Raw genomic sequence first — 7,000 nt, 5'->3', positions numbered from 1 at the left:
TTTTTTTTTGGAAATGGAATCTTGCTCTGTAACTCAGGCTGGACTGCAGTGGTGCTATCTGGGCTCACTGCCACCTCCACCTCCCAGGTTCAAGTGATTCTCCTGCCTCAGCCTCCAGAGTAGCTGGGGCTAAAGGCGCCTGCCACCATGCATGGCTAATTTTTGTGTTTTTAGTCAAGATGGGGCTTCATCATGTTGATCAGACTGGTCTTAAACTCCTGCCTTCAAGCAATCCACCCGTCTCAGCCTCTCAAAGTGCTGGGATTAGAGGTGTGAGCCACTGCGCCCAGCCCAGTTTTCTATTCTTAATCAGTAGACTCTTGTTTGAGAATATTTAATTCTTAATGATAATATTACTCATTTTTGTACTTTACACAATTGAGTACTTCATGTTTGGAATTGCTTGCTTGTCCATATCTTTGTAAGGCTAAGGACAATTTTTCTGAAGGTCTAAAGATCAGGCCCAGAAGAGAACACAGAATCACTTTGCATTCCTTCCTCAGTAGTCTCCAAACTAATTTTGTGTCAGAAATTCACCACTGCACAATAAAGGGCCAACAGTGGCCAGAGTTGGCTCCCACGCTGTAAGATTGGAGCAAGGACACACCAGGCTTCCTAAGTACTTCACACAAGGCTGCCAAAGGATTAGCTGAATTTTCCTGTGCCAGGTTCACTTAACAGGAACATGGCAAGTTGTGGAGACTAATTGGTTCTCACAAGTATTTGGGGTGATATAAAAATAACAACTACAGGAAAGGCAATTTCCCCTTCGAATGTGACTTGCTCCTGTAAATACAGTATATTTTGCAGATTTTAATGCATGATATATTTATCATTGAAATTTTAAAATATATACCATTTCTCCCTTCATGCCAAGAGTACTTCCCACAATTAAAATTTAAATACAGAGTACCAGCAGAGCTTTTTACTCTGATTCCCTTTTCCCCGTTTTGTAAATTCATGGCTTTCACTCATGGCTACCTGCCTGAACAATGGCTTATTTCTAACTCAACATCTCTTTCTACACACTTTATGAACATATGTATGTATGTGCGCATGTGCACGTGTGTGTATATATGTATATATGTATTATGTATTCATGTATCAAGGGGACTTAATTTCCTTTTTCAATCTATGGTATAACTTCTGCATTGATCATATAGTCAGGAGCCACACAAAAAAAGTTTCAGTCAATGACGGACCACATATATGACAGTTGTCCCATAAGAATAAAATGGAGCTGAAAAATTCCTGTCATCTTATGGTGTTGTAGCCATCATATCGTAATAGCAAATGCATCACTCATGTTTTTGGTGATGTTGGTATAAATAAACCTACTTTATATTATAAACCTTTATAATATAAAGTCATTTTATATTATAGCACATACAATTATCCACAATACATAATACTTGATCATGATGAATATGTTACTGATTTATATGTTTACTATAGTGAGGTCCTTTACAAGGTATCCAAAAGAAGTCATTGTTATAGGAGATTACAGCTGCATTTGTGTTATTATTTCCGGTTTTCCACTCTTAATCAGTAGACGTTCTACTGGGACAGGATGTGGAGATGGAAGACAGTGATATCGATGATCCTGATGCTGTGTAGGCCTAAGCTATGTGTGTGTTTCTGTCTTCATTTTCAACAAGGAAGTTTAAAAAGTAAAAAATATATATATAAAATCTTTGAAATAGAAAAAAGTTTATAGAATAAGAATATAAAGAAAACATTTTTGTACAGCTGTACAATGTGTTTATGTTTCAGACTAAAGGTTATTACAAAGAGTCAATAAGTAAAAAAAAAAGTTAGAGTAAATTTATTAAAGAAATAATTTTTTTAAATTTAGTATAGCCTATAAAGTCTGCAGTAGTGGAAAGTAATATCTTAGGCCTTCACCTTCACCCACCACTCACTCACTGACTCACCCAGAGCAACTTCCAGTCCTACAAGCTCCATTCATGGTAAGTGTCCTATACAGATTTATCATGTTTTATCTTTTATACCATTTTTACTATACCTTTCTAATGTTTAGAAATGTTTAGATACACAAATACCATTGTGTAATAGTTGCCTAAAGTATTTAGGACGGTAACATGCTGACTGAATAGTTATTCAGAATTCTAGTATTTATGTTGGAGTGCTGCATCATAGTTCTCAGAGGCACACAGACCTCACTACCTAGGGTCTGCAGGCATCAAGTCACAGGTCTGAGAGAGAGACTGAAGGATTAAAAAGAAGAGCGGCAAAGACAATTTAGAGTCTAAGAGGGGAAAGGGAGCTCATTCACCAACCCCACTCTATCACCAAATGTCTTTTCTGATCAGTGTCAGAATCAACTGATAATAAAAGTAGCCAAAAGATTATACTAACTATATATCTAACCCTTATATAAAAATCATTCTCTCCCAGGCACTATTCTAAGCTCTTTATAAACACTAACACATTCCATCCTTGTAAGAACTTTATGACAAATTACAAATTGCCCCATTTTTGTCTACCTTAACTTTTCCTTCTCACATCCCATGATTCTAAGCTAATCTAAAGAAATGCCTTATTGTCTTTAATTAATTTCAAAGCATATATTTCAGCAATACTCTTTTCCTCCCCACATCGTTTTTGGGCCACTAAAAAGAAAACTAACTTATGCCCCTTTGAGTCCTTTCATCAAAGGAACCTTTGGAAGGCAAATAGATCCCATAGAATCTGCTATTCAATCTCTAGGCTGAAGTAATGGGTACTAAATCTCATCTCCCGCATGGGAAGTCATTTCCTGGCTTGGGGTTAGGTGAGAACAAGAGGGAATCCTCTCAGTGGCTCCATAAATTTTCTACCTACATGCCCACAACAATATTCACAGATTCAAGTGCCACACATTTAGAATATGAAAATAAGAGCAATGACAATATTTGATCTGAATGTATTTATAAAAAAAGAAAAATATTTTATCTGAATATCAAAAAGCAATTAAAGGCTGAGTGTGTAGCTCATGCCTGTAATCCCAACACTTTGGGAGACTGAGGTGAGTGAATCGTTAGAGCCCAGGAGTTGGAGACCAGGCTGGACAACAAAGTGAGAACCCGTCTCTACAAAAAATATATAAATTAGTCAGGCACCTCGGGAGGCTGAGGTGGGAGGAGTGATTCAGCCTGCAAGGTCAAGGCTGCAGTGGCCCAAGATTACTCCAGCCTTGACAACAGAGCAAAACCCTGTCACACACAAAAAAAATTAAATAGTATTAAATAGTTGCTGTAAATTATGATAGTGCCAAGCTGAGCACTAGCCTATTGGCTTTAATATTTGACAAAGCAATTTATACTGACCAATATCAGAGCCATATGAGGAATAAATTAAATACATCACAAATTATATGTATTTCATAATTAATTTGTCTTATAGTATAGTATAAAGCAAGTACTGAAACTTATTACAGTAGTTAGCCTGCTAACACCTTGTTGCCAGAAGTAATAATTATAACTGTCAATATGGCCGTTAAATTTACCTTCACATGACCATTAACACTTTGTCTCAGTTTTCAAGCTTTCTTTGTTAACTACTAGTTAGACTTTGAGACCTTTCAACACAATTAATTGTTATGATTTGCAAGTGATGATAGAACAGGTCACTGATTTTCCCTGTTACCCAAAGCAGCCTTACTGCAGAATAAAGGTGCATTTTTGCAAACTACCTGTTTTCACAGTGTATAAGGGAGAGGCCAGTAAAAGTCCATCAAATATAATATATTATATTAAATTACATTACACTAATATAATTAATGCTAGATACAAGGTTTTCTTTTGATACACGATTAAGAAGTTTTTATTTAGGTCCAGCACATTACTCTGAATTAAGTTCTCCCCCATACACCCACCTTTTTCTAATATTTCATTTCAAGTACTTGCAATTTGAATAGCATTAAATTCAAAAAGCACTTGAGTGCAAATGCCACTAAATTAAATGTTATGTTAATAGAAACCTATTAGCATAATTCCTAACCTACAATAATTTTCAATAGTCATGGAACAATAGTCATGGGTGAACAACAGTCATGGAAACCCTAATAAAATGTATGTGATCAAATAAAATATTAAGAGAATAATTGATAACCACATGCTAGGCATTCCTCAAGGCATATTACATATAATAAACTATTTAATCCTCACAATAACATGATGAGTTTCATACTATTATTTTCCTCATGCTACAATGTAGAAATTAACGCAAAGAGATAGTAAGTAGCAAGCAGAAGATTCAGATCCCAGGGTCCATGCTTTTAACCTCTACACTCTACTGCCTCTTGTCCATAAAGGCATGTAATGCCACCGATACATGTCTAGGAGTAAGAGACTGCTGAAAAATACTAGATTAGCCAAGAATTAGTTCCATATTCCGATTATATGTTTAAATCTAGGAAGACTCTTCACAAGACAGTGTCTAAGGTATTATTATGTAATAATATAAATGTTTAGTTACTTTGATAACAAAAACATTTTAGTAGAGCTGTTCTAAGGGAAGGCCAAGACAAGGTAAATAGAACAAAAAGGTTAAATGGTTACATGTTAGCATCAGAGGGAAGGAGGGCACAAAGGTGTAGGTCTTTGAAGTACAGAGTGAGAATCTTGTTTTTTTTCCAAAAATAATAGGGAATTATGAGTTAAGTAGGTCATGGCACAGTAACAGGGAACAGCAAAATAGTTAATATCAGCAGTCAGCTTAAATAGGGTGCTAGCAAATAGAGCAGAATCCTGACAAATTAATGATACTAATTCTTTACTAGATTTCCTGTCTTCCTTTTACTAAGATGGCTGATACAAGAACTGAGGGCACACATTGGGTTAGAAGGAAGAGTTAGAAAAGACCTTATCTGTCAAGATGTTAAATACACAAACACTAATTTACATAATTTCTTCTTTGTATGTGCCAAGAAGTTTTGAATTTTGAAAATTACAATGGCCAACGACTACTAATGATCTATAACAGTGATTTTTCAAATTATAACTTGCACCAGAATCAGCTGAACAGCCTGTTAAAAGACTGCTAGGTCCCAACCCCAAAGTTTCTGGTTTAGTTTATCTGGGGTGGGGCCTACATCGCTAAGAGCTCCCAGGTGATGCTGATGAGTCTGGTCCAGCAACCATGCTTGGAAAACCACCAATCAGATAAAAAGGAGTTGAACATTTTAAAAGCAACTTAAATGGTCCATTTAAGAAACTACATTGGGCTAGGCGCAGTGGCTCACACCTGTAATACCGGCACTTTGGGAGGCTGAGGTGGGCGGATCATGAGTTCAGGAGATAGAAATCATCCTGGCCAACGTGGTGAAAACCCATGTCTACTAAAAATACAAAAACTAGCTGGGCGTAGTGGCAGGTGCCTATAATCCCAGCTACTGGCAAGGCTGAAGCAGAAGAGTCACTTGAACCAGAGAGTCAGAGGTTGCAGTGAGCCAAGATCGCACCACTGCACTCCAGCCTGGCCTCACAGTGAGACTCAATATCAAGAAGAAGAAAAGAAAAGAAACTACATTGGCACACTATGTTTATAAATCAGAATATAAAGCAAGTGAAATAATGTTGCCAAGAAAAATAACCTGAATCCAACTCAACTTTTAATTTTTCAAAGTGTATGGGACACAAGAATATGTTCAAAAACACAACAGGGATTTAATCAGCAAAGTTCAGACTGTAGATAACACTGCAGGAAAAATATGTAGTTTCTTGAACAAATAGACCACAGGGAGAAAAAAGAGAGAAGGAAGGAAAAGCCTATTGATTAAGAGAGTCTTACAGACATATTAACCAGCTGTGATGCCTGGAGAGTTTTTGATGCCAATGAAAAAATAACCCATTAAAAAAAATTGTGATTTTTGTGAGGCATTTGGAAATATAAACAATGCCTGTATGTAATGCTACTAATATCACTCTAACATTTTCTAATATTTTGGGTATAATGTTGATATTGTGGCTATGTTTTTTAAATCTTCAGGGATAGTTGTTAAAATATTTACAAATAAAATAAAATGTCTGAAACTGCTTCAAAATAATGTTAGTAAGAGGGAGAGTAATAAACGATACAAAATTAGCTATGAGTTGAAAATCTTTTGGAGATCAGTGATGGGTATGTGATGATTCGTTATACTATTCTTACACCTGTATGTTTAAATTTTCCATAATAAAATACATAAAAAGGCTGGGTGCGGTGGCTCACGCCTGTAATTCCAGCACTCTGGGAGGCCAAGGCAGGAGGATCAGTTGGGGACAGTAGTTCAAGACCAGCCTGGCCAACACAGTGAAACCCCATATCAAAATCAGCCTGGTGTGGTGGTGCAGGTCTGTAATCCCAGCTACTTGGGAGGCTGAGGCACAAGAGACTCAAACCCTGGCGGTGGAGGTTGCAGTGAACGGAGATCACACTACCGCACTCCAGCCTGGGCCACAGAGACTTTGTCAAAAAAAAAAAAAAAAGAAAGTAAAGATGACAAACCATTTTTCTGGAAAGTTGCTTTTAACTTTTAAGTTTTTCTTTCACACTCATTTAATGGCACCAAATTTTCCAGAGTTCAGCATGCTTCACCAAACAAAGGGATGATGGCTAGAGAGACAGTATAACATATAACAGGTTCGTAATGAAACATGTTAGGAGAAAATAAATACCAACTGAGATGGTCTGGCTATGTCCCCACCCCAATCTCATCTTGAATTGTAGCTCCCATAATTCCCATGTGTTGTGGGAAGGACATGGTAGGAGGTAATTGAATCATGGGGGTGGTTTCCCCCATACTGCACTGGTGGTAGTGAATAAGTCTCAGGAGATCTGATGGTTTTATAAAGGGTTTCCCCTTTTGCTTGACTCTCATTTTCTCTCTTGCCTGCTGCCATATAAAACATGTCTTTCAGCCATGATTGTGAGGCCTCCCCAGCCACGTGGAACTGTGAGTTCATTGAACTTCTTTTTCTTTATAAATTATCCAGTCTCTGGTATGTCTTTATCAGCA

This window comes from Cebus imitator, unplaced genomic scaffold (assembly GCF_001604975.1).
Source record: "Cebus imitator isolate Cc_AM_T3 unplaced genomic scaffold, Cebus_imitator-1.0 Scaffold17, whole genome shotgun sequence".
NCBI lineage: Eukaryota > Metazoa > Chordata > Mammalia > Primates > Cebidae > Cebus > Cebus imitator.
The sequence above is the reverse complement of the archived record's forward strand: the minus strand, read 5'-3'. Positions refer to the sequence as shown.